The 26,836-nt window shown below is 43.3% G+C and overlaps 1 long non-coding RNA gene across 1 annotated transcript; it reads right to left on the reverse strand.

The window, feature by feature from the left end:
- Nucleotides 1–11,428: 11,428 nt before the first annotated feature.
- Nucleotides 11,429–16,893, reverse strand: LOC128449812 (uncharacterized). The gene is made up of 3 exons (XR_008339913.1): nucleotides 16,746–16,893; nucleotides 12,373–12,463; nucleotides 11,429–12,180 (listed from the first exon to the last, which is right to left on the reverse strand). It is a non-coding gene; the product is annotated as an uncharacterized LOC128449812 (long non-coding RNA).
- Nucleotides 16,894–26,836: the final 9,943 nt, after the last annotated feature.

Here is a 26,836-nt window from a genome sequence, read left to right on the forward strand (position 1 = left end):
GGTTAGTAGGATTGTGATCCCAATAGGAGAGGGCTTCCCTCAGGCAGGGATGGAGCCCTGCCTCGTTCAGAGCTCCAGGACTGCAGGGAGACAGAAGGGGGGCACCGTGTGTGCATGTGTGTGTGTGTGTGTGTGTGTGTGTGTGCAGACAAACTGAGTGTCTGACTGTCCTCAGGCTCTGACTGGGCAAGCACACACACGTCGCAGCATTCTGAGAGGATCTCATGCGCACACTCACGGTGTAGGCACTGGGGGGTATTTTCCATTTTACCATGTTACCGTAAAATTCGGGGGAAAATGAGGAGGAAGAGTGAGTAAGTGATAGTGAGTAAGATGTGTCATAAAGAACAACAGGGACAAGCTGGCAAATCAAAAAATCCAGACTAAACAAGAATAAGAGTTAATGATATATTCTCCTTATGCAAAACCTGTTATTCCAATTAAACCGATTCCTGTAACGTTCATCTTGTTTCCCTTAGCTCTACTGGTATAGAAACTGCGCTATACAAATAAATATATTGATTTCCTCTGCGGAATGACTGAGATGCAAATACTGTCGCGGCAGCTTCTAAACTAGCCAGTGATTCACCGGCTTCACATGACCAGCAACAGGATCCACCAGCTCTCACTTGCACACAATACCCAGGCCAAGTGTCAAAGTGTCCCTCGCTGCCAGCACACTTCTGCTGCTCCTACACGGGACGTCCTCACGAAGCGTTTATCTGTTACACGACCAAAGGTGTAGCAGGAGCAGGACATACTTTTGGAAACCACACACAAACACACACACACACACACACACACACACACACACACACGCACACACGCACACACACACACACACACACACACTCCTCTCTGGTGCTGCAGCCGAGAGTCGGATGGCTGAGAAATCCCATCACACACACATACATATATTTAGGTCTTATCTGCAGGCTCTTTTGATCGTGTTGTTGCCAGTAGAGACCACAGATGACTTTCAGAGTGAGACTCTATCCTCCCACAGACACACAGACACACATAGACACACAGAGACACACAGAGAGACACACACACACACACGGAATACCAGGGGTTTCTGTGAATCACAGCAAAGCAGAGAATACCGGATGGCTCAAAAAAGCAACTCGCAGAAAACTTGTTTGAGACGATGGAAAGCCCGACAATTCTAAAAGTGGATTAAAGGAAGTTGGGGGAAGACCTGACAGCCGAACAAACCTTCCAGCAAAACGGTAGCCAGCTTGTTTATTGTCTAGGGAATTTTCTCCGGGCGTCTCAGTGTGTGCTGCGTGTCGTTCAACATGCTGTGGAATCCCCAAATTACAGAACTCATGTAATTAAGTCAAAGAAAGCATTGGTACTACATGTACCTGGGAAAGTCTGATTCTACCAAATACATAGGAACTCTTTTATTGGGGGGACAAAGGAGAGTTTTGAGGAGTGATGAGATCCATAGAACTAAAAACAGATGGCGTCAAAGGGAGAGTATCAGGCCAGATAGAATACACGGTTTGATAAGAGGGGTTAAGGGTATGTGGGAAAAAGAGCCATTCGAAAGAAGACTTGAATCCCCTCAGCCGATTAAATTTTCAGTCCTGCTTCTATAGTCAACTTCTTCTTCTCCAATCTCATCCCGTACACTGTCGGCCCCAGGCAGGGATCAGGGTCAGGGATCTCTGTGTCAGGATCTACAGGGGTTTTCTTCACACACACACACACACACACACACAGACAAATGAGGCAGCAGTGCTTAATATAGACAGGAGAGAATAAATCAGAAATCAGAATGAGGTGGAGTGAAACTCAAAAGAACACAGTGACAAAAGGATATAAGACGGATGGAAACACTTGGGGCGTCAGCCACGCACCGAAACATAACAAGAACCCAACATGGATGCTAGAGAAACTGCGAGCGTATAAACACATCTGCCCAAACACGGGCATGTGCTGGCACAGGTTTCAGACAGGTGGAGTTTTTGAAAGGTGTAGCAGGGCTCTGATCCCCGCCGCTTCTCTCTATTGTTGCTGCATTGCGAGGAAATTAGATGTTGATTGCGTGTCTGCCTTCTTTTTCTGGCCTGACTTTATCACATCATTGCACATCATGCCCTCAAGCCTCTGGCTCAGCTGCTGATTTGCCATTCGCGCTCATCTGCCCAACCTTTTCCAGGGAGAGAGCTGCTCCAGCAGGCGTTGGAAAGAAAAGGTCATGTGGATGATCAACATTATGATACAATGATTAGGATGTAAAGGGGCTTAAAGAGGCCTGATCACTGAAATATGCTCCGTATTGACTCTGGTTAATCATAGACTGCATTTCAAATACTTGTCTTTTGTCCACCCAACCTCTGTCATTACCGCGAGCTTTGGCTTGTTAACACTTGGCATTGTTTCATCTACACATGGACAGCTTGTCACCCCGCTGCCCTCTGTCCCTTTATCCCCCAGCCCCCTGTGGGCCCTTGGCCCTCTGGCTCATAGCGGCACACTCCGACAAGCTGCTCCTTCTCTGGCACCACAAAGGCATTTCTCCCGGCCTCCATTGACACCCATTCATCTGCATACAGGTGGTCCCACACGTGCAAACACAGGGGGACACACTTTTGCTTAATAGCGCTCCATGTGTCTGGATTTAACCCAGCAGGGGGGGCAAAAAGTGGCTCGTGGTGTCTTTTCTCTGAGCATCCTCTGGAAAGTCGCCATGGAGGGAGGAATTTCCCCACATTTGCAACACATGAGCTATGAGGGTAAATAAACAAAGTGTAAGACATTTTAAACATAGCAGATATAAACAAAACTAAAACAGTGTTGCCTGTGTGTGTCAGCTGGGGGCAAACGAGCCACCTCTCTCACTCCTGGACGAACACTGTCTCACTATTCAGACCAGAGAAATCATTAACTTGCCCAGTCAACAGGCACACTTCACCCGTTCCGTCTCTCCCTGCTGCTTTGTCCTACGTTCTGTCTCTCAGGGACTGTCACACACATACACACACAGACACACACACACACACACACACAGACACACACGAAAGCACAAACAAGTCCCAGTGAAATATTTAACCACGCTCCTTAACTCATGTGGCCTCCACCATCATTTGTTATACTGTTTCTAGCCTGTCTGTCTCCCAGCCTGTTCACTCGGCTCATCTGTTGTCTCTGCTGTCATTCCTTCCTTCCCTTTCTTCTGTTCATCTGTTCAGTTATTTCCGTCCCCGGCCAGAATGTACCGTGTTCATCTCTCCCTGATTGCTTTACTTCTTCTTGTTCTCTCTACACATTCACCAGCTCTCGAGCGTCCCTCTCCTCCTCCCTTTACTCCTTTTTTATCCTCTATTGCTCCCTTTCTGTTCCTGCTTCCTGCGTCTTGGTGTGGTCCAGTTCTCCCCGTTCCCCTCACTTTCAATCTTTTCTCATCCCTGCCTCCCTCCTCCTTGCCACAAGTACCTCGGGCAGTGCATTTGTTAGGAGCGAATCCATTATCCTCCTTCAACCTTCCACCCTCTGTCCTCTTTATCTCTCCGTCTCTCTCTCCGTCTCCTTCTGTATCCTCGCTCTATCCTCTCCTCACATGCTCCTGGCCCCGGCCCTATATTCATTAACATAGTGTTAATGATCCCAGATGGACTGACATGTACTCTACGGGGGCGAAGTGTGAATGGCTTCTTCCAAGGGTGTGTGTGGGTGGTTGTGTGTGTGTGTGTGTGTGACTGTCTGCGTGTGCATGCATGGCTGTTGGCTACACGTGTACATGCATAAATGTGTATAAATATGTGCATGATGGTGTCTACATGTGTGCACGTGTGTGGCTACATGTGTTCATGATCACGTTAGAGTAAGAAAGAGAACACTGGTTTTTCCCCTGGCAGTAAAATGCTCTGTTAATGTGATATTCATCTCGGATGCCCTTCTTTTTCAAAGCCAACACTAGTTTATCAGGCTGCAGCTGAGAGAGGATGGAGGTTGAGTCTCTGAATATAAAGTGAGTGAAAAGAGTTGTGACATTACTGTTCTGTAACCACGTAGTGAAATCTGACTTGTGTTTTTGAGAAACAAAATGTTTTATTCATCACTTAAGTAGAGGACAATGTCTTTGTCATGCAGATCTGAGTCATATTCATACATATTGATCGGTGCTTATAGTCAGGTTTCACACCAATGGGATCATACTAGCCGGATTTTGTTACCAGAATCAGACTGGTTATTTACCCCTGTTTCCAGCCCTTGTGCTGACCAGCTGATGACTGTAGCTTCATATTGAGTGTATACATATGAGAGTGGTATTGATCCTCTCTTCTAACTCTCAGCAAGAAAACAGATGGGCTCCAGGCCATCTTTTCAAAATGTCAAGTGTTCCCTGTAATGGTCTGTCCACTTTAGTTGTGATTCAGGGTAATTATAAGATATTTGATAATAGTATGTTTCCAAATTTTGGAAGCTGTTGGGGTATATAACCAACTAGTGTCCCTGTGGCTGGATGGGAGCAAATCCTGGTCCCACAATCTGGTGGTAATCCATTATCCCAGGTCCATATTTTACTTTAATGCTGTGTCCACTTTTGGTGACATATACTGCTGCAGACGTCACAGTCAATTATACCAGTAAATCTGTGTTTGAGCAAAACCATTTAGTAAATGTACCCTTAGATCCATGAGCATGTATGCTATGTTAAATGTGTCTAAGGATAGGCCCGAAGGATCAACAAGTTAGAAGAGTTTAAACCCTGCAGCTAACCAAGTTTAGGTCTTGTGGTGCACAGGCATATGCGTACACATACACACAAACACACAGCAACATGCACTCACTGCTAAGGTTACACTGTTACAGGTGCAAGGGCAAAGTGCATATATGCGTGTCATGGATACATTAGCATTCTCCACATGCATACAGACATTGCTTGAACCTCTCCAAGAATAGTTTACTGCGTGTACTCACTAGTAGCATATTCCAACATACAGGCCATTAAACCAAGTTTCCATTTAAAGTCAGTGCAACAGATAAACCCAGCAAACAGCCTTGAGTCCTTGTGGTACAGCCTCTTCTCTCTCTGTACTTTCTTTTCTCACTAATTTGTCCGACCGCAGTCACGCTGCTCCCTTTGCCTCCTGTTCTGTCTCACTGCTTTTCCTTTGTCTGTCATTGGCATGGCCGTTCTCATTGCATAATCGCACAGTCGCGAAATTATCAAGAACGCTCAGTCTGGCACTTTCCATCTTCCACTTTTCCCTCTACACGAAAGGACGCTCCACAAAACAGTTGCACACACACACACACACGCATATGGAATCAAACTGTCCTTCAGCGATTGTCTCTGCCTCTTTTTTCTTGTTGAGCAAATTTGCCAGTAGAAAAACACCTGTAGAGACAATTACAGAAAAGCAGCTTCAGATATAACACAGACAGATCCACCCACACAGATACAGTCCTCGTGCTCCTCTGGGCTCTGCTACGTGCACTTCATTTCATGCACTTTTTTTCATCGCAGCTTCTTCTACTTTCACTTCTTCATTAAAAAGATCCCTGAGATCTCATTGTGTTGATTATGATTAAGAAAGATATAGACCAATTCATATTCGATCGAACCTGAGACGTGTATTTGTGTATGCACCTCATGGCAAAGAGCGGTCACCATGGTGATCTCTGAAACCAGAGTCTCATAAATGACAGTGTGGGCGGCAGCACGTCCAGCTATCACAAAACTACACAGAGCTTTTTCCCCAGAGAAGCTGTTTATATTGACACGTTTGATCAGATTCACCATATTTTTTACAATGTTGGTGATAAATCCTGTTGATATGATATAATAATACGCACCAAGTTAATTGCCTACATGTGGGAAGACATTCAAGCGGTTTGATGCCACACACTCATGTCCTCTCTGTCTTTCAAATGTCTTTCAAATCGTCTGTGTGAATTCAAATTATTTAATTATAAAATAGCGTGACACAGAGCAACAAATAGACAGTAACCCATTGATCAGCATGAGGTCGATACGTCCTGATTAGATCAGTGAGCAGTCTGGTCTAGTCAGTCCTCACAATTCTACATTAGTAAAGCCAAACTGCACACTGCAAACACACCCATTGGAGGTTTGGTTGATCCTTGGCAGAGAGCTACACGCACAACATGCTCCCGAGGGATTTTCCACAGCACGGCAGAACCTGATCAACAAACAGATACAGGCATGTTTCACTCTAAAGATTTATTGACCCGCAGGCACCGAAATTATCCATGTTACCTGGGTGTGGGCAGGATGCACGCCAATTTTTCTGACAACAGCAGTTGATTGGTTGAGGGAAGGTCAGGTTAGATTTTAGAGGTCATTGGGTGAGGCAAGACAGGCAATGACTTCAGTTGGGGCAGTGGTCTCCTCCCAAGCTCTTAACAGCAAACAGATGGTGTCCTCTACCAGCATGGACTAATGGAATCAAAAAACCATGATTCAGTTAGACAGACACACAAACACACATTGATCCTGTGAGGAAAGGGACTCATGGGGATCAGATGGATGTTTTTTAGAGTATTCAGCTACAAAAGAAAGGGAGGATCTCTTGCTGTAGCCTTCTCATCAGGGGCTTAACTCATTCAAATAAAATGTTCTTTTCTGATGTGGGCTTTTAGAAAACTGTCGGAGACAGAATGTGCTCACGACCGAGACGTCTTTGTCACTGTGGTATGATGCACAGTCAGTACCGCCTCAAAAATGAATGTGTTACATTGTAAGAAATTTAGCACGAAGCGTGTCCCTTGATCATAGTGGACTTTGACAAAGACAGTGAGGCCAGAAATGAACCAAAAACAAAATTTTGATTGTAAAGGTGCGTGCAGACAATCTTTGGGATGATATTTGGCTTCGATCGCCGCCATCTGCGAGACTTGCTTTCCAAACCTGTCGAAAGGTTTGCACAGTTTTCACACATGGAAACGCAGACGAAGACAAGTCCCAGATTCGGGTGTCACTGTGACCTAAGAGCTGGAAAATGAAAATGATTATCTACTTCTTATTCTTATATCCTGTATGTATTTACAGCGTTGATTTGAACTTGAAGCCAACGTTACCCTGGTTCACCTGGCCTATCAGTGTCTGAATTGTAGAGCCAGGTAATTTAAGACGAACCTCTGGGTCAGATAAGGAGAGGTTCACATGAGGGAAGGTCAGGAGGATGTAACAAAGAACAGCACAGGACAGGATTACATAGCTCCTGAGAGTCTCTATTGTTACTCTTACACGATTAAAACCGATCGCATTACTGTGTCCACGTCTTTGTGGGAGGATAAGGTATGGAGAGGAGATGTAGTAAGTCTGGTTATAACAGGCTTACAGTTAAGGGCTTTGAGCTTCAAAGCACCATGGATCATCACTCCAACCTCTCCGTTTTTACCATTGAATCTATACATACATCACCTGACTTCAAATCCTGAAAATCACACATCTGCTATTGGTTTGACTTTAACAGGAGAGGATATGGAGAAGCAGGAGGTGAATATTAGAATGAATCCTGTTGCATCCACGAAGATGGATTTTATGGACGTATCAGTACTTGTGGGAAACATCCCTCCTTTTACTCCTCTCTGCCAATGGTATAAAAGAGCTAATCTTATTATTGGATATTATACTTAAGTGGGTTTACGTCAGTGGTCGTGCTTATGACAGGGGCATATTTGTGTGTGTGTATGTGTGTGTATGTGTGTGTGTGTGTGTGTGTGTGTGTGTGTGTGTGTGTGTGTGTGCGTGTGTGTGTGTGTTCAGCTCACTCTACAGACTGCTCTAATATGAAAACACTGCAGCGTATGTCAGTGCATTGGCCTAAATCAGTCAAAGAAAGGTGTCAGATTTGGAAATGATTATGGCAAACAAAAGCCAGCTTATGCTCTTATTAGCATCATAGCAAAAATATTGTCTGGAGGCTTGTGTGTTCACAGTGTGTGTGTGTGTGTGTGTGTGTGTGTGTACTGTATATGTGCATTTCATCATCACAAACTCATTATTGTTTGCCTTTGTGGCTCTGTATGAATATATATAAGGTTATTCTGCAGTTGCGAAGGGTTACATGGTAGATAATAAGATAGTGCTCAATAATAACAGTAGAATAGCCTTGAAATTACAGTTTGAAGAACGCCACTTGACAAAGAGCACTTTCAATCCTACCCTGTTTGTACCAGACCTTCAGTTTTTTTATAGTTTAGCCTGAGCCAAAATTACAGGTCTGAAAGTATCCCTGGAACACAGTCTGCAGTGATGGAGAAAACCTTAGCCCGACCAAAAGGGTGGTCTCACCAGGGTCAGACTGCACCATGATGGTAGTAACACCTTTCCGATATTATGGTGGCAACGGGATTAACAAAGCAAGCCAATTCATATCTTCATATTTATATTTACTTTGCACTTTATTCAAAAACACATCAACGCCAGACACTTACTGACCAAACAACGCCAAGTATAGGTAGACGCAGCCCACATGGGTGACGCCAACAGGACGTACACATGTCATACAAAAGTCTGAGGACCACCCTCTAGATTATAATGTGAAACCACCACAGACATTGAACCACCACAGACATGAACCATGGACCAGACTTTCAGGCGTGAAAAATGCAGTTAGCACTCTGGCAGAGGAGTTCAATAGAGAGGAGTTAGGGATTAAAGTTGTCAGTCAACTGCTTCTGGGCTCCTAAATGGATTTCTAAAATAAAGTGATGAACAAATGCGATTTAAAATATTGAAAGATCAAGTCCGTGGAATGTATGACCTTCCTATTTACTGAACAAAATTGTCTCCTAAGAGTTTTATCTCCTCTTTGAAGAAGAACTTCATCACTCTCCGCTGCAAAATATCACTATTTACTGTTACCCGTTTTACTTTTGCTAAGAGGATTCTTAAATCACTGGGAGCCGCAGATACATTTAGTATTCATGTGATCTTCTAAACAACACTGATATGGATTTCAATGAATGTCAGCGTTTGAAATTGATTCGTACCACTGGCCTCTGCACACTACATAGTGTGTTTTGGGAGCAGAAACGAAATGGAACCAAGTTTGAGATTTTGTGAAAGTAAGCCTCCCCGGATGGATATGAAAGCCAAATTCATCAGTGAACCCTGACGGCTGGGAAGAGCGCTCGAGTCTAACCCTCTCACAGGTGTAATTTCCTGCAAGGTGTGTATGTTGGCTGATAAGCAAGTAAAGGCTAAAACTGTCGGAGAGGTTTGATGAAATATATTTTTATGTTTAAAAAGAGATGAGTGCAGCTTTGTAGGTCCAGCACAAACTGGTGTGTTTTTTTTTTAAAAGCTGTGTGGTCAATATAAGAGTTGACATTTTTCTCTGCCGCTTTCTCACTGTTCTCAGAAAAAAGTCTTAATTGCCGTCCTCCACTGTGGTGAGCTCAGTGCGGTTCAGGGCTGTGCTCACACCACTCTCTCTTGCTGTTGCACACACACTCGGTCATCGGACCAGTCCCTGTAGTTTTGCATCACCTCTTTGCTGGCCTCCACTCCATCATTACCGCGCTGGAAATAATGACCTGGGTAGAAATGTCTGCCAACAGGGTTGCCGGTTCAATTCCCACTCCAGCTGTTTGTCCTGTATGGCTGTGTAGAAGCAGGGAGGAGAAATGGCCAAAGATACGCAATAGGTCAGCTCTGACATTTCTAATTACAAAACAGGACGTAGCAGGGAGAGGGCTGTTAATGCGCTGTGGTCCATTCAGACTGACTGCTATAATTACAATCAGGCTGGATTCAGCCCGCCATAGCCAGGCCCTGTCTACAGGGGTGAGGTGCTAAACCACCCATGGCTCTCATTAGAGGACATGAGCTAATGAGAGCACCCCACACACATACACTGGGAACCCACTCAAACACACACATTGTGTCCAGAGTTCACTTTGCTTTTACTGGATTCTGCTGAGCTTAATTTCACACTTTCGGCTCCGGTGACACGCACGGGCACACACACCCTGACAGGGTGTGATTTTAAATAGAGTTATTATGAATGGAGCTGGGAAAGAGCCAATTAAGAGTGTATGATTCTAATTATGCCACTCACTTTACTGTGCGCCAAACCACAAGGGAACCGGAGACCACAGGAAATGAGCGCGAGGGCAAAATTTAAGGAGGAAATAAAATGGTTGAAATTGGTAGGAGATGAAAAGTTTCCAAAATTACCAGGAAATTGGAAGATTTTAAATGAGGAACATGGAAAAAAGAAGGAGGAGAACGAGAGAGCAGCAACGAGGGATGGGGTGAGGGTGACGGGGGGGAAACCTGATCTCTGTCCTGATATACCCAATTTATTTTGGAGGGTCACAGAAACAGCCCCGTGTCACTACGCAGATCTACAGGGCTGGGCAGAGGAGGAACGTCTGAGTGAGGCATTGGGTAACAGGAGGTACAGCAAAGAAAATGTCAGATAAAACAAGACACTGTGGTGATGACAACTGGACGAATTGTTGATGCCAACTCAAAATGTTAAGCGAATGAAATCACTGTGTTTTTTTTTTAGGCCTACACCCATTGCACACTCTTTCATCAGAGTGATGGGTCTCTGGGGTCTGGGTGGTGTATTTCTAAGTGTCTGGGTGGGGTGAATGTGCCTCGGTGCTGAGCCATGGGGTGTTTGACTTGTTGATATAGTCGGTATTGTTGGCACTGTCAATGTTTTACTAGGATTGATGTTGACTTTTCTGCGGAGGCTGACTAAATGTGTCGGCGCAGCCAGAGCAGCATCATTCCGATTGTCTGTCTGGCCCGATGGAGAACAGACTGGATGAAAAAAGGGTGCGTACACATACAGTAAGTGTCAGACTTGGCAGTGTCCATCCAAAGATCCTGCTCTGACCTACATCTTACTCTCTCCCTAGTTGCACACAGTTAACAGTAGGCTAAGCCCTACTTAAGAACAACATTACGGACACCTACTGCAGCTTACAGGATGATGGTGCGGCACCATTAGCGTGACGTTAATACAGCTGTCGGAGAAAAACCAAAGCTGTGCACTTGCAAATGTGAATTAAACATTAAGACGGTCGAGGAACAAACTGTATTTAGGGCAGTTTTCCTGGAGATTCAGCCCTGATCCCTGTGTCCTTAATGCACCGCCCGGTCAGCCAGAGGCTTCACAAAATCAAGCACTGGTTATCTCAGTCTGCAACAATGGACAAAAACTTAGCCCGACCAAAAGGGTGGTCTCATCAGGGGCAGACTGCACAATGATGGTAGTAACACCTTACTGATATTATAGTTGCAACACGATTAACAAAGCGAGCCAATTCATATCTTCTCTCTATTCGAATTGAAATACGACTATTGACTTCACTTTATTCATAAATGTCGTGGGAATTTTGTATGTAATTACCTGGTGAGGAAATAAACCATCAGACTCAGTGATCAATTCAATGATCTTGAAGTATTTAATTAATGGTCAACAAACAATTTACAGAGAATAGATTTGAACACAGACAGAGTTACTGAGCAAACACTTGGCCAAGCGGGACAGAATCTCCAACACCACTGCAGGTATCAAGATTCTGACAACGGGTGACAGGAGATGTGCCAGCTTTATGCACAGCTCAAGGGTTCACGTCATCCTTCGATATCATGTAGGCAGGACGTGTCCAGTGGTCAGACTTTGTAAGCCAAGGGGTAGATGCCCCCCTATCTCCTGAGTGTATAGACATTCAGCAAAACATCAAATAGTCACAAGGGCATTTAGGCTCAAGGTAACTAACATTTCCTGATATCAGGCAGATGCAAACATTAAGTGGAATTTATATAATGATGTTTCATCAGGTCAATCCAACTGAACTTTGAGCATAGCTGTTAGCACAGGAGGATCTGTTACATTTCCGGGATCACAGTTAGATTCAATAATTTCCATGACAATAAACACATCCATGTCAGACACTAACCAAACAACGCCAAGTACAGGTAGACGCAGCCCACATAGGTGACACCAACAGGACGTACACATGTCATACAAAAGTCTGAAGACCACCCTCTAAATTATAATCTGAAACCACCACAGACATTGAACCACCACAGACATTGAACGATGGACCAGACTTTCAGGCGTGAAAATGCCCAAAGAGTGCAGGTAGCACTTGGGCAGAGGAGTTCAATAGAGAGGAGTTGTTGTTTAAAGTTGTCAGTCAACTGCTTCTGGGCTCCTAAATGGATTTCTAAAATAAAGTGATGAACAAATGTGATTACAAATGTTGAAAATAATGGATGAATAGTGGAAATACTTGATTAGAATAAATAATATGAATTGCTAGTTAATTGTTTTGGTATGTCTGACAAAAACATTGGTATCTACTGCTTGTGCGTGTAAATAAGATCAAGTCCGTGGAATGTGTGAACTTCCTACTTACTGACACAGTCAAACGTGGGTCGGACTTCTCGGCCTCTGCGGCTCACGAGGATCAGACGGATTCAGACGGTCTGATATTAATTGACAGATCCCTGCGAGACAGCGAGAGAGCAGACAATAAAAACTGTGTCTTACACATCTGTCTGTCAAACAGCCACATTTTCTTGTTTCTGTCAAGTCGGAGCGGTGGGGAGATGAAAAGATATCAGAGAATTATGCAGAGAGAGAGAGAGATAGAAGGATGGATGTGGAGATGGGCAGGGGGGGGGACAGGGTGAGTGCGTGGAGGTCGGCAGCTTGTGATTAGGTCCTGCTTCTGACTGGCCAGTCTGTGTGGGTTACCTTGGCAACAACAGACACAGCTGGGTGGTATTTTGGGATGTCTGGGATGTGGAACTCTCATCACACACAAACACCCATCAGAATACAGTCAATAGATGCTGATAGATACAGTGTGATGCCGAATGTGTTTGTTATTAATGTAAGTCATTGTGTACGTGAGTTGTGACTCGCTGCATGTTAACGTGAAGTGATGTTCAGTCACCTGAGTAAGTCTACGTGCACTGGGGCATGGTGAGCACTGTATTTATGAGAGCTATTACGTGTGTGTGTACGTGCATGCGTGTGTATGCACCTTGTTCAAGGAACAGATAAGAAGGTTTTACACAAAGAGATATAAAACAAGAGATATGAGAGCCTGTGGAAATCATGTGCAAAGTTCACCTCTGTTTCTCAAGAGCGGTCTTTGGAAGTCATGTTGTTTTGGCAAAAACAGACGACGTGTATTGTAAACGCTGCAGAAACGTTTCTCACCCTGTGGCTCCGGCTGAAGTGGAATCCATTAAACTCCCACAGAGGCAGGCACGGCGAAGCTCACGAGGCTTACACAGGCACTATTGTCCCTTCATCAGACCACCATTGTCTCTGCGTGCATGCATGTGCACAGTTATTGAATTGTGCACCAGTGTGTGCAAAGGTATTTATTAGTGTATACAAGCATGGGGGTGTATGTATGCATGCATGATGGCAAGCGAGAGGAGAGATCATGGACTTCAGAGTCAGTAGACTCAACATGCATTGATGTTAGACTGTGTATGTTTTAACAGGCAGACGGGAGCTGGAGACATACAGCAAAAACAGAGTCGGAAAAAAATGGGAAGAGAGAAATCAAAAGACTTTGAGACTGAAGCAATGTTGATGTGACCAGTGAGAAATGTTAAAAATCCATGTAAAAACAGTCCGAGTTGAAACAGAACCATCTGTCTAAACACAATATAATTCCAGATATCTGTGCCTGTGTGTATGTGGCTCACGTATCTGAAGAAACATTCATCTTATCAGCTTCACACTCACTATGTGTATTGGCAAGGACACAGGGAAGTGCAGTGTCAAATTTGGAGCAATTTGAACCTGCCATACGTTCTAGAGTAATATACTTTGAATAAACAGGCGGCTCTATAGCAGTGACAGCTATTACCAATCAACAGTGACGTTGTCAATCATGAGAACAGCAAAGAAAAGGACTCTCCAGTAGGTGGTTCTTTGTAGTGAGTCGAGCTTCACTGAACTCTGATCAAACAGGTGAACAGTGGCTCCAGGGTTCTGTGGACCGGGTCCAGCAGCAGGTCTTTACTTGCCGACAGCTCAATTACTGCAGCTCATCTCAACAGTAACAGAAAGAACGAAAGAAAGAAAGATGGCGTACTCTTGTCTTATCAGCCATTAAGCCAGGTGACATCATGCTTGCTGGTAAGGCGGTTCACTGATACTATACTATTTACATCATCCACAAAACATTACCCCTGTTCTGACTCATGGTCCGGCCCTGGGTGATGGCTTAGTGTGCTCAGCATTATTCCAGGCACTGAAACCTGAAACCTCCCACTTAGCGCTACACTGTGTATGATACTGGATTTGTATCACCCCTCCTGTACGACTTCTAATTGTAGCTTGCCTGCTCTTGTTGGCTTAGATGTTGTTATCGGAGGTTTGATTTGGTTTCAGGAGACGAGCAGACGCAGCTGAGCAAACAGCCAAACGCAGTAAATCTGTGAAGCCGAAGCTGCTGAGACTCTAACTGAGAAGTGAGAATTTATTTATCATCATAACTTATCTTTTAACCATAACACCCAAGGCCACAGTAACAGCCTTGGTGCGTTTGCAGCATAGAAATACGCTTTTATGAACCCACTGATGACAGATAATACACATAATACTGAAAATTGAAATAAAAATCTGATACCGCTCTCTTGTCTGTATAATAAAGTGGGTCCTATTATTGAACATGAAGACTATAAACAGTCATAGAGCTTTTAAAAGTAAAACATTCTGCTAAATTGCATCTTTAAAGCAGCACAGTCCAACTTTTTAACCTGAAAAATATGTTCTAAATTATTTTGTGTGTACACTGACATGGACTAGGGACAAGGTTGATTTTCTGTTCTTGCTCTGTTGGTTTTTGGTGAGTGGGTACGATCTCCTGTGAGACGTGTGTAACTGACTGATAGTCACAGCTTAAATAACCAGAATCAGGCCCAGCAAGTTCAAGAGTAATGATGAAGTGTTGAACAGTTAAAAAACCGTAAGTCTATGTTTATCTGGTCCGTATTTGTACACGGCTTTCGAGAGTTTACAGATACAGACGAAACAGAAAACAACGAGCAGTACCATCGGCAATCGTGGGGGGGGGGGGGGCAGTGTAGCAAATATTTCATAGAACTCATTGAAGTAATTTCAACAATGGTGGAACTTTTGGAAAAGACACATCCTGAAGTTGGACCCCTGCTGTTTAACACAAGGCTGCATTCACCTCTTTCGTAAGACGTATATGTTCGTTGTTGTCGGACAGTCTTGACTCTGTGCTGCCCTCTATTGGATGCATTGCTAAACCATGCAGACATAAAGGAAGCACGGAAGTGTGTTTAAGCTAGCTAATTAAATGCCGACTAACAATTTCTGGGTTCAGGTTTGTTATACATCTGTCTGCTGTAAGTTTGACGCTTCATGGACCAATGTGGCCCGAGCTCTTGATTCTTGGTAAAGAGGGGATCAACACTCTTCTCTTCCCCGTCCTCGCCATCATTTCTCTCATACGTCATCCGAGCTCTGTTCGGCTCTGCTGGCATTTCCCCGTAGCGCCGAGCTCCCCGTGTCTGTCAAGACTCTTGTTTGTTCCTGCTCAGTGACGGATCCGAACAGAATTCTGTTTGTGTCCGGAGGGAAACAATCAGATCAGTGTATGTGGGCTTGTGTGCGAGTCCTGGTGGGTTTTGTTTACCAACGTGAGAAGAGCTTTCAAGGCCGTCGCTGAATAAACTCATTGACCGACCATTTGTTACGCCTGAGACAGGACCAACAAGATTTAAAGAAAAAAAAAAGAATAGGTGTGGGAGAAAGAGAAAGGAATTTTAAACAGAAAGAGAGAGAAAGTTTACTTGGGATTAATAATTATTTAACCTTTGCTGATCACTGTGGTAAGTCTGGAAATCCTTTTCTTTTGAGTCAGCGGTCACGACGGATGCTCCCACTCACACACATTTACACACACAGATCAGATGCCTGCATCATTTTACAAATAATATGCATGTGATGTTGTACACGATGGAATGAATCGTACTTTCGCTCCATATTAATGTCAATTGAACTGTGACAGTAGCCATCAGTGACTCAGCGTGTTCCCAGAGTCGGCAGCTTCTCAAGCGCACTATTACTTCCTTTGTGTCGACTATGATGCTAAAACAAATTCATCAACAGAAAAAGAAGAAATTCTAATAAAGATTATCTGATTAAGAGAAAAGTCTTTTTTCAAATTGAGTTGTGCAGCCCACTATAGCCCAAATTTTTGAAACTGCAGATTTATTCATCTATTTCCCACAGCATGGAATAAAAAAGTAAATAAATCAGATGTTTGTGCTAGTTAGCTTAGCTTCCACTACCGAGCTATAAGGTGTATGAGGTCATTCACTTGACATCCTCAAACCGAAATCTGATCAACATTCTTTTAAAATGAGTTTGTAGGATAGACCAAGAGTGGAAAAATAAATTTACATTTGGGTTTCTCTTTTTTTTTGTGAGAGTTTTGTGAGAACAGGAGACGGCAAGGAGAAACATTTTGGAGGTTTTACTGAGAACAAGATTGTCAGTATAATGTGTTTCTTGGGGTGGGGGCTCAGGTTCCTTTTACCCTGGGCCCCCAAAGTCCCTTGAAACGCTCCTGCACCTGTTCTATTTACAAGGCTAAAATATCTGCAGTGACAAAAGAGAAAGGAGAAACTGAATCATACTTTAGCCTGATCTTTACTTTCTATGACCAATAGATAATTAGAGAAGTTGTGTGTATTTCCCTGTTCAGAAGTGAAGATCAAGGCCACTCACCATTTAATCTTTCAATGGATGATTCCTCTGTAGAGAAGAAGAGAAACGCAGGATTCTTCAAAACTTGCAGTTGCCTCAGTCGACCACTTTCTACAACTCTCTCTCTCTCCCCACTAAGGAACTGTTGCCGTTCATTATCAACATCCACTTTCACTTCTGCAGTCTGCACTGACATATGAACAAAGGCTAAATATGTCCAGGCATGTTCGCTGAGGAGCGGTGAAGGAGGTCATGGGAAATGTAGGCAGCGAGGCTGAATTAGTTTAAGGAAACAGAGGAAACAATAAAACAATGTGTGAACAAAGCATGGAGACAAAGGGATGTGTTGGAGCACATGTTTGTGAAAGTGAGACATCACTTCTTTGCTGGCACGTCCAGATGTTTCCAGATAATGATTTTCTCATCCCTCTATCCCTGCCTCTCTCCATCATCCATCATCCTTTGCCCTTCTGTCCGGCCCCACTGACTTACTCGTGTTGATATGTGTAATCCCCACCTTGTATCTCCCCTCTCCCTCCGTCGTGTCCTCATTGTGTATTCATCCGTCCATCACTCTTCCAGTTTAATCTCTTCATGGTTACACATGGTATTTTTGGACTTGTCATGTGTAACTCCTCTGTGGAGGGCACGGGTTTATTTATAGCCTGTAAACTAGAATGGAACCCACCCATCCCTCCCATTAGACATGTGTGTTAATATGCTGTTGATGCCAAAATGAATCAAGGACAGCCTTCGGGATGTGTGTTAATGAGGTGTTTGGATTCATTCTAGCGTGTCGTATTGTGTGTGTGTGTGTGTGTGTGTGTGTGTGTGTGTGTGTGTGTGTGTGTGTGTGTGTGTGTGTGTGTGTGTCTGTGTGTCTTTGCACTGTGTTGTCTGTCTATGGGGGTATGTTCGTCCTGAGTGAAGACCTGAGGGAGAACACGGGATCATATCTCCCCTGGTGCATTAAATCACATCAAGATGTTCTGTACAATCCACATGTTCTTCATGAACACCTCGAAATAGATGATTTTAAATGTCGATCATGTTGTGCCAGATCAAACTACAGGTTCAGGAACCTATTTTCATGTAACTTTGGCATTGGCTGACATGTAACATGTGTTGATAGCGAAGGGAACATTGTCGACATGGATGTTTTCACCCCTGTCTGTTGGATTGTTTGCAGGATTACACAAACACTTCAGGCAGATTTCCATGAAACTCGGTGGAAGGATGTGCTGTGGGTCAGGAGAGAGCTCATTAGGTTTTGGTGCGGATCCAGATCAGGGGGCGGATCATGGATTTCTTCAACATCACAAAGATAGAGAATTTTTTAACACTCTCACTGATTTCTCCGAGAATAATTCATGGATATGGACTGAAAAAATCAGGCATAATTAAAGGACTGGTGTTTATGAGTTATGGCTGCAAATTGGTGCAGATCCTAATTAAAATCGAGTGAATTAAATGTGGTTACATAACGGTACTATTTGGCCTTGGCAGAGGTATGCACTCCACTGAAGTGGCACTGGAGCATTTAAAATGAAACTATGCCAAGTTTACTACACAATATACTGCAATACTTACAGTAATCATTTATGGAAGTGATGGGTTTAAGTTGACCCAGTCAGAATATTGCTGATTCAACTTGGAGTCTAACTTCTACATTATCAGTGCTTCTTACTTTTTTGTCAACTCCTATTAACATGGTGATTGATTACTTTATCAGATTACTGGCTTTGAACATGAAGTCAAGCTGAGGAGTGCAATCAGTCGTTTAGTATTTGATCATTGATTAATAAATAAATCACAATTTGGAGCTGGTGATGAAAGTTAAGGTTGTTAGAAATCATCTTGTGAGGCTGCAAACATCATGACGGCGATCCATATAACCGTCATCCTAATGGTATCAGGGGAAGTCAGGGGATCATTGCAGTTATCAGGATTCATAATGCACGCCTGTGCACCTGATCGGTGTGGAGATACTTCAGTCTGACAGTCTGACATCCCCACAGCCACACCACACGAGTGCCTCACAACAACAAGTGGATCCACACCACTTTGATACAGCATCAACAAAACCATTACACGCTCCACTAACATTGTTGTCTGTTACTGGGCTGTTTTACGGGACTGCATTTGACTGTGTGTTTCTCAGTGTGCTTTATTCCTTCCCATTTCAAAGATATGAATATACAAAAACCTGACCCACAAATATGTATCTGCACAGACAACATCCCTCAGGGCAAATCCCATCCTGCCACAAACTGAAATTATGTTTCTGGAAAACAATTAAAATATTTATCATCACGTTTACTGTGTGTAATGATGCACGTGATCCGAGCTTTTAGTGGAAGATGAAGACTGACACACAAACCAGATGTGTGGTTCCATCTGAAGTGGCAGCAACATAAAATGGGATTCCATTATCCTGCTGGCTGCCTGTGCTTTATGCAACGTACCTGATTAAAAATGCTGGATTTGGTTAATGACTTTGTTTACGTTGATGCCTAATAAGCTGGAACACTTTGAGCAGTTGCGTAAACCGGCTGTTGTACATAATGATCCATTTTGCACGACTGATGGAGATATCTTTATATAATACAGAATAGTGCTGGGTAACAATGGACAACTAGAGTGGACCTCTGCCAAGGATGATTGGCCACTTTATCACCCTATTGCATATGTATTGAGGTCAGATACGTGCACATTGAACTTTGCAAACTGCTTCTGCTCCACTTGTTCATCGGTATTACCACAATACATTTGACATATCTTTTTTCTCCCATAAAGATCTCAGCATTATTTGATGATAAATTCGCAAAGCTGTCAGAAGACCCTTGCAATTTAAAAAAAACCTGGATCCACCCAACTTAATCAAACCTGCTTTAAAAACTAATCCATTCTTCCTTAGCCCACATCCCAGTCTTCAACCAAGTTCCAAGAAAACCAGATCAGTGGTATTTGCATAATCCTGCTTGAAGTCCGGATACAGCAAAGAAAAACATAAGCTCCTTGGCAGCGGTGAACAGCAGATATCACTGTGTCCAGTGTGACCCCCTGATTTCACATAGTCCTTCTCTCTTTAAAACTAAAATCAATCAGATCGTATTTATGTAGCCCATATTCACAAATTACAATTTGAAAGAGAATCAACTTTTAGCCGGGGAAAAAGAAATAGAAACCTCAGAGAGAGCCACATGTGAGGGACAACTCTACCGGGACGGCCATAAGTGCAGCATTCTTGGAAAAGACAATGTCTAACATAAATAAGGAGGTGTATCAATGTTTAAAGTCTTTGTGCAAAAGAACATGTGAAGCACCGCGCCAGTACAGCATGCAGAAAAAACACCAGAAGGCATTTTACGTATATCTTCTTTCTTTCTACAGTAGCCTGGAGTGGATTTTCAGGACTTCACAGTGGAGGAGGGAAGTCAAACTGTGCTTTATAAATCATGGGCTGCAGATTAGAAGTGAATACCTGTGCTTCAGCTGCTGCTCTCTGCACGACTATGAAAGGGAATATTTGCAGATATCCTGTCAGCGGCTGGAGATAAGAAATATGGGTGAGAATTACCTCCCATTCTCGCACGGTGCACGTGTAAGAGCCGGGGGAGTGATTTGTGTGCGAAGGTTAAACAGACAAGCACAAAACACACAAAATAACTCATGTGACTGTATTTCAAGGCTCTGTTGTTTTTACGAGCTGCTGCTGCTGCTGCCTGCAACAGGTCTGCACCAAACCTGAGGAGGAGAGAGGAACATTATCTCGGATGCTTCACGGTGAAATTGCAGCGGCGGTGTTATGGTAGAGCAGCACTTTCACTTGTGTGTGGGCAGAAAAATATCTTCTTGTGCCTCACACAGTCGCCACTTGAATCATGTATAAAGGATGTTATATTTCATTTGTGACCGGCAGGAAAACATGGCCCCCGAGCCCAGAGCGGAAATGAAGCGGCATTAGAAGTGTTTCTTTTGATATTGCAGTGCCCCCCCCCCCCCCCCACTATGTTATAATCCTGACAGCGAATATGACGACCACAGATTGAACGGGGGGGTTATCGGTGAGGGTTGTGAGTTACGTGCGTCGGGAAACCAATCAACTGCCGCTCACTTGTAAAAAGGATGATTACACCTGATGATGCTATCAAAATTCACATTCCCAGTGATGAATCCTCCGCTCACTCCACTCAGATTTAATGAGCGCCCATTAGGATGAAATGTTCCGCGGGCGGAGCAGAGAGGGACCTGAGGCCTCGTCTGGATGCAAACGATTTAAACAGGGTCATGCTTTACAGATTGTGTAGAGGAACACCATTAGGTAAGATATATACATTAGGTAGTGCAGGAGTATTGGTATGCAGTTCATTACTAACTTCTGAAAACACACAATGCCTCTAATACCTTCGACCTCTGGGTCAGTGGCACTATAGTGGCATCGCATTACTTTAATGAGACAAGAGAAGGATTGGCTCAATCTGTGTTACGAAATGCTGTGACCTGAATGCACCAAGCAGAGGTTACATCAACTGTACTGGCAGAGATTCATCACAATAATAATTGTTATAGTGTTATACAATTGTCATCGTAATACCAGAGCTGTGTGTATTTCTGGCATCAGATTGATGTGAAGGTCAGGGGTCAGGGCAGACTAGGGCAGAGCAGCGGAAAAGCCCACAGGCTGAGTTATGAAACCGAGCTTAATGAGCAACAACACATCTCTGGATTCATCGGATCATAAAAGAAAATTATTTATTTAAATATCTGAAGCTTTACTAGTTGGAATAGTTCAAAAATCAGAAAAAGAATCTGAACAGGATTTTTTTTCCCTGAATTTTCAGTTTCGAGCATCTGGCATTCATCCTCACGTTTTCAAAAACATGTCTTTATTTCCAAAAGTACAAAGGGCAGAGGTTATGTGTGATGCTGTTTAAGATAATTCCAAGAATGGTTTATACATAGAATTCATCCGAGGCAATATACCCCAGTGAAAATGAAGGGTGGCCATGGGAACAGCTTTGAGAAACTCAACATAAATCCCCGGCAACCTTAAGCCAATGTTGATTTGTAATAACCCGAGATGAGGAGATGTTTGGAGGTTTAGTGCACGTCTCAATGAGTTTTCCTGGAAGAAACCGGATGATCCATTCATTCTCGACAAGATGGCCGCGCTTGTATCCAGGTTATATTGGTTTAATTTCTGGATAGTGGGTTCGAGCCTGGTAGAGGTTTAGTAATCAGAGTGAGAGATTTGACATAAACGGAAATGATGCGGTAAAATCAAGATTTAAAGAGACGAACCGCAATTAAAAGAGAACAGACATGGAGGAGAGCTGAGGTGAGAATGACAAATGACAGCAGCGCCTCCTCCAAACTGAGCTGACAAACAAGCATCTCCATTCATTTGTTAGAAGCTGGATTCGATGTAAATGAGCGGTTCAATCCACTTTGAAAGATACTGAGCTTGAGCCCAAAAATCTCTCCTTGCTGCAGAAACTGATATGGTTTGTTAATTAACTCCTGGGACCTGGGGTTCGTTTAAAAACTGATTACAGTGGCAGGCATCTTGGATATCCCTGATATGCTAAATGACTGATTTTCAGTTTAGTCACATATTTCTGCGTGCGTTTATACACGTACTATCCTATAACACATACGGTGTGACATCACTCCCCCTCTGATACGCATCAGTCTAACTAGAATGTCAATTCAAAGTTCAAAGTTTCTCAACAGTAATCAAACAGATAAAAACTGGATAAGAAAAAATAAGTTATTAAATGTCAGGCCTCAGTTCATATTAGTCAGTGTATCACTGAGTTATTTAGGGTTCAGTGAGTTCTGTTACACACAAACACATACAGACAAACACATACACACACACACACACACACACACACACACACACACACACACTCACTCACAGAGACACATGAATTGTCTCTGTGTCACACTAACCCGTCACTTTTTCTATATAATTCCTCAATTCGGCCAAAGCAGGACTCAGCAAGTTGCAATGTGCTCACAGCTTCAGTCGTGCATACCAGTGTGTGTGTGTATGTATGTGTGTGTGTGTGTGTGTGTGTGTGTGTGTGTGTGTGTGTGTGTGTGTTTGTGTGCATGTGAATCAAAGGCTCCGGGCGTAGGGACTTGTTTAAAGTGGAAATAGGGTAAAAAAAAAAGAAGCTTTTTTTATGCAGGACAGAAAAGTAGACAAGTCAAAATGAGGCACATGAGAGATTAAGAGGAAATCTAGGGACAAAACAGCAGCTAGACGACACACCATATGCCCCATGGCCCATTATCCACCACTTCAGTCAAGCTTGCACTAACGTGCACCCCACGGATTTTCAAAAGCTCAGCTTGAGCCAAACAACGAGTAAGTAGAACATTAAGCCTTTTATTTTTGCTCCTCACATCCAAATGAATAAATAGGACATGGAGAGCTGGGTTCATTGAGAACCGCCTGTGCCATCAAACAGTCCCCCTATGAAACCACATCTCAATTCAGGATAGAGCCAGATTTTGATTTGGCTCTGCATTGAGCGATCACAGCCACGTCACGTTAACCCTGACCCACTGAGGAGCATCTGCTGCTGGTTCCGTGGCAGCGAGTCATTCCTCTCATCCTGACCTGACATTTGGAAGGTGATTTTTTTCTTCACGTGCGGCACAGATAAACAAATGAATAATGACTCGGCTGCAGGTGGCTGTACTGTATGGGGGCACATGTGCCGAGTGTGTGAAGACACGCACCACAGTCTGACGACCTCATGTGAGACACAATATGTCCAAGCTGATGGCAGCCAAGAGTGTGCGTGCGTGTGTGTCAATGTTTGTGTGAATGTGAACTTATGTACAGTAGAGGGTTGTGTGAGGGTGGGTATACGTGGATGAGCTTGTGCGTCAAGTCTCTGACGACAGAAATGATTCAAACAGACGTGTCACATGTTGTTATTTCCTTCTGTGTCCACAGATATTTCTTATATTTTCCCCACCACAGGCCTAATTTGTAGTTTGAATGGATCCATTGAATGTAGTTTTGCATTTGTAACTGAGGCCTTTTTATATATTTTTTAACATAAATGTTTTTATTGTTAGTTAAGAGACCAACATTAAAACTACAGGTCTCTTTTACTGTTCCTCACAAACAACAATCACACAAGTAAACCTTCAACAACAGCAGAAAACAGTAATTAACTCAGCAAGTAAAATCAAGCTCGACATTGAATCCTGACTTGAAAACTTCTTCAGTATTTTCAGTATGTTCTTCATGAGCACACGTTTATTCAGTTTACAGTACTGTTACAGTTCAGAATACTTATTTTAAAGAGTTTCTTTGGTAAAATAATAATTAATTTACTGATGTTGTTACTTTGTTAGTGTTTCTCTCAGTGGCAGGGCGACCTTCTGTCTACATTGGGGGTCACACTGAGCTTTTAAAGGGATGAAAGATACTTTCTGTTAACTAATAACCGGGACAACAATCAGGACAGACGTCACAGGTGGCAGATAGGGCAGCATCCTGCTGACTCTTCCCACACATGTCACGTGAACAGGAAAAGCAACTTATTGTTGTTGTCGTCAGTGAATCACAAACTCTAAAGTGAAGACTGGAGGCCATCAGTCCGGAAATCTCAGGGCAGATAATCCAGTGATTAGAGGATAAGAAACGAGGATGTGAGTGGTCAGAAGTAGAGTTAAACCACATGGCTACAGTACGCTGATTAATCAATTCTAAACTAAATCTATTAGTCTATACGATGCCTGGTCTGACCTCAAGAGAGGCTCAATTATACAGCGTGATACAGCATTAATGCAGCCATTGAAATATGCACAGTCACAAACAACACAGGCGTTCCTAATAATCAAGTAACATTAAACTCCCCTCGGGCTCACTGTGTCCCGGTGCATTGTACAGTCTCTGTATGGGTTGAAGGATTACATTTTCACTTTACATATTTACTCTGTAGTCTCAAGAGTTTTGTTCATGAGCCTTTCATCCAGTGTGCGTTGGATTTCTGCACAGCGTGTAAGTACATGTGCACTGAATGCATGTGTGTGTGTGTCAGACAAAAAGACAGAGTAAATATAACCCTCCCATCTGTCAGGGCTGTACAGATGCTGTCTCAGAAAAGAGAGGATTAGTGCTAAACATAGAGAAGAAGGGGACATGTGATGGGAGGGCGAGGGTGGGATGGGGGGGGGGTGGGAAGCCAGAAAGCCGAGCACTGACTAACACCGAAAAGCATAAATCTGAGGGCGTGTGACAGCGTCAGAGCAGCCGCTCAGAGGGAGGAAGAGAGAAACGTGAAGGGGCCGAGCACATTGCACCCATGTGAGGGATAAGAAAACAGGGAGCAGGAAAATAAAAATTGGGTTGAGATAGATGGAGAAAACCTCATCAGTCTAAAATGTGTTTGATTAAATTTTGTCCCTGTGTGGTAAAGTCACAGTCGTGTGGTTGGTGGCGTGGAGGCAGAGAATGTGTTGCCATCTCCTTGAATTGGCAAAAAGGTTTTCCAGAGATCGAATCACTGATAAACCAGAAGTTCACACCAAACAGTGAGAAAAAATAGATTTCCCTCAATGAAAAATTAAGAGAATCATCATGTTGGTGTAAGTTTGTATATGTAGTGTGTGGTGGTGCTGTGAACTAGTGGGTAGCACTGTTCCCTCAATGCAGGAAGGTTGCAGCTTCAAATAAACTATGAGTAAAATCATAATTTTTTCATTGCACTGCCTTTAAACTTCCCAGACTCACAATCTACAAACGCCCAGTTTCAGCTGGGATAGGCTCCATCTCTCCTGTGACCCTCGAAGACAAGTAAAGGTGATGGACAGCTGGATGGACGGATGAATGGATGGATGGATGGATGGATGGATGGATGGATGGATGGATGGATGGATGGACGTTTTGGATGGCGGATGGATGGATGGACGTTTTGGGTAGTGTAATGCTCTTCAGGCAGTGGAGTTTTTTTCAGTTTTTTAGAACATATAATCAAAATATAATTTGTTTTGCACATCAGATGGACTCATTGCTTTTCACTGGAAGGGAAGCAAAGAGGCCCAAAAAGTCTGTTTGCCTTTTCATGGCTGATACGCAACGACAAAGAGTTCAGCTGTGTCCAAACTCTCGGTCGTGATGCTTGTGGGCTGTTGACTTGTTACTGTTAGTGTTAGTGTGCGGCTCTCAGTGTGACTGTGAAAGAGGGGCGATGTTTGCACACTGTAAAACCAAATACATACAACTATCACAGCCAAATCATTTATCAAGACAAGTATCTCGTGCAGCGAGGTTTAGGAAGAACAAAGTGTTCACACTGGAGCTGACAAGCTGAAACTCTCCATCTCTTTCCCTTTCCTTCGATTTTTTGTGCTGTAGTTTAAAATCTTTTTTATTCTGTGTCTGCCACAGGGGCTGTCAAAACTCATAATTGTTATTCTTTTCATTAATTTCTGTGTTTCTCCCCTGTGTATTTCAAAGAACTGAACGCTGCCTTTTACATAATGAAAGACAAATTGCTTGTCCAAAAGATTCCAAAAAAGGTACGCGGTTGAATGAATGTAAAAGGCGAGAAGAAAAGAAAAACATATTCCTAAAGCAGGTTAAGAGTTGATTTAATATGAAAAAGAAAAAACACATATTTATTTCGTGAAATATTCTGTATCACTTTAGCCTCAAGGCTTTCACCGTGAGGTTTCGTGGGATGGAATGGTCAGCATCAGTGATCAGCGATGAAATTGCATCTTTGAAACCCGCTGGGATCCCTGCCAAGCGCCAGGGAGAGCTGTTTTTTTTACGGCATCAACATAACAAGGAATTAAGGGCCCTACATACAAGTGGGGCTTCTTCTAAGACTTCATAGAGAAAAGAAAGTTTTGCTTTGCCTTTGATTCGCATCCAATGAAAAACATGGAAAAACACCAAAATAAAGAAGAGCAGAGATGCTGAGAAAAACTGCTGTGGTCCCTCAGTTATATTAACAATACGATGGGAGGTTTTAACTTAAATCAGTCGCTTGTTCAACCACACCTGAGTTTTATCAGCACGCAGACTGGAGGACTGAGCAGTTGGCTGAGAAACTTTGGCCTCTGCTGCCACAACG

Source organism: Pleuronectes platessa, chromosome 10 (genome assembly GCF_947347685.1).
Source record: "Pleuronectes platessa chromosome 10, fPlePla1.1, whole genome shotgun sequence".
NCBI classification, from domain to species: domain Eukaryota; kingdom Metazoa; phylum Chordata; class Actinopteri; order Pleuronectiformes; family Pleuronectidae; genus Pleuronectes; species Pleuronectes platessa.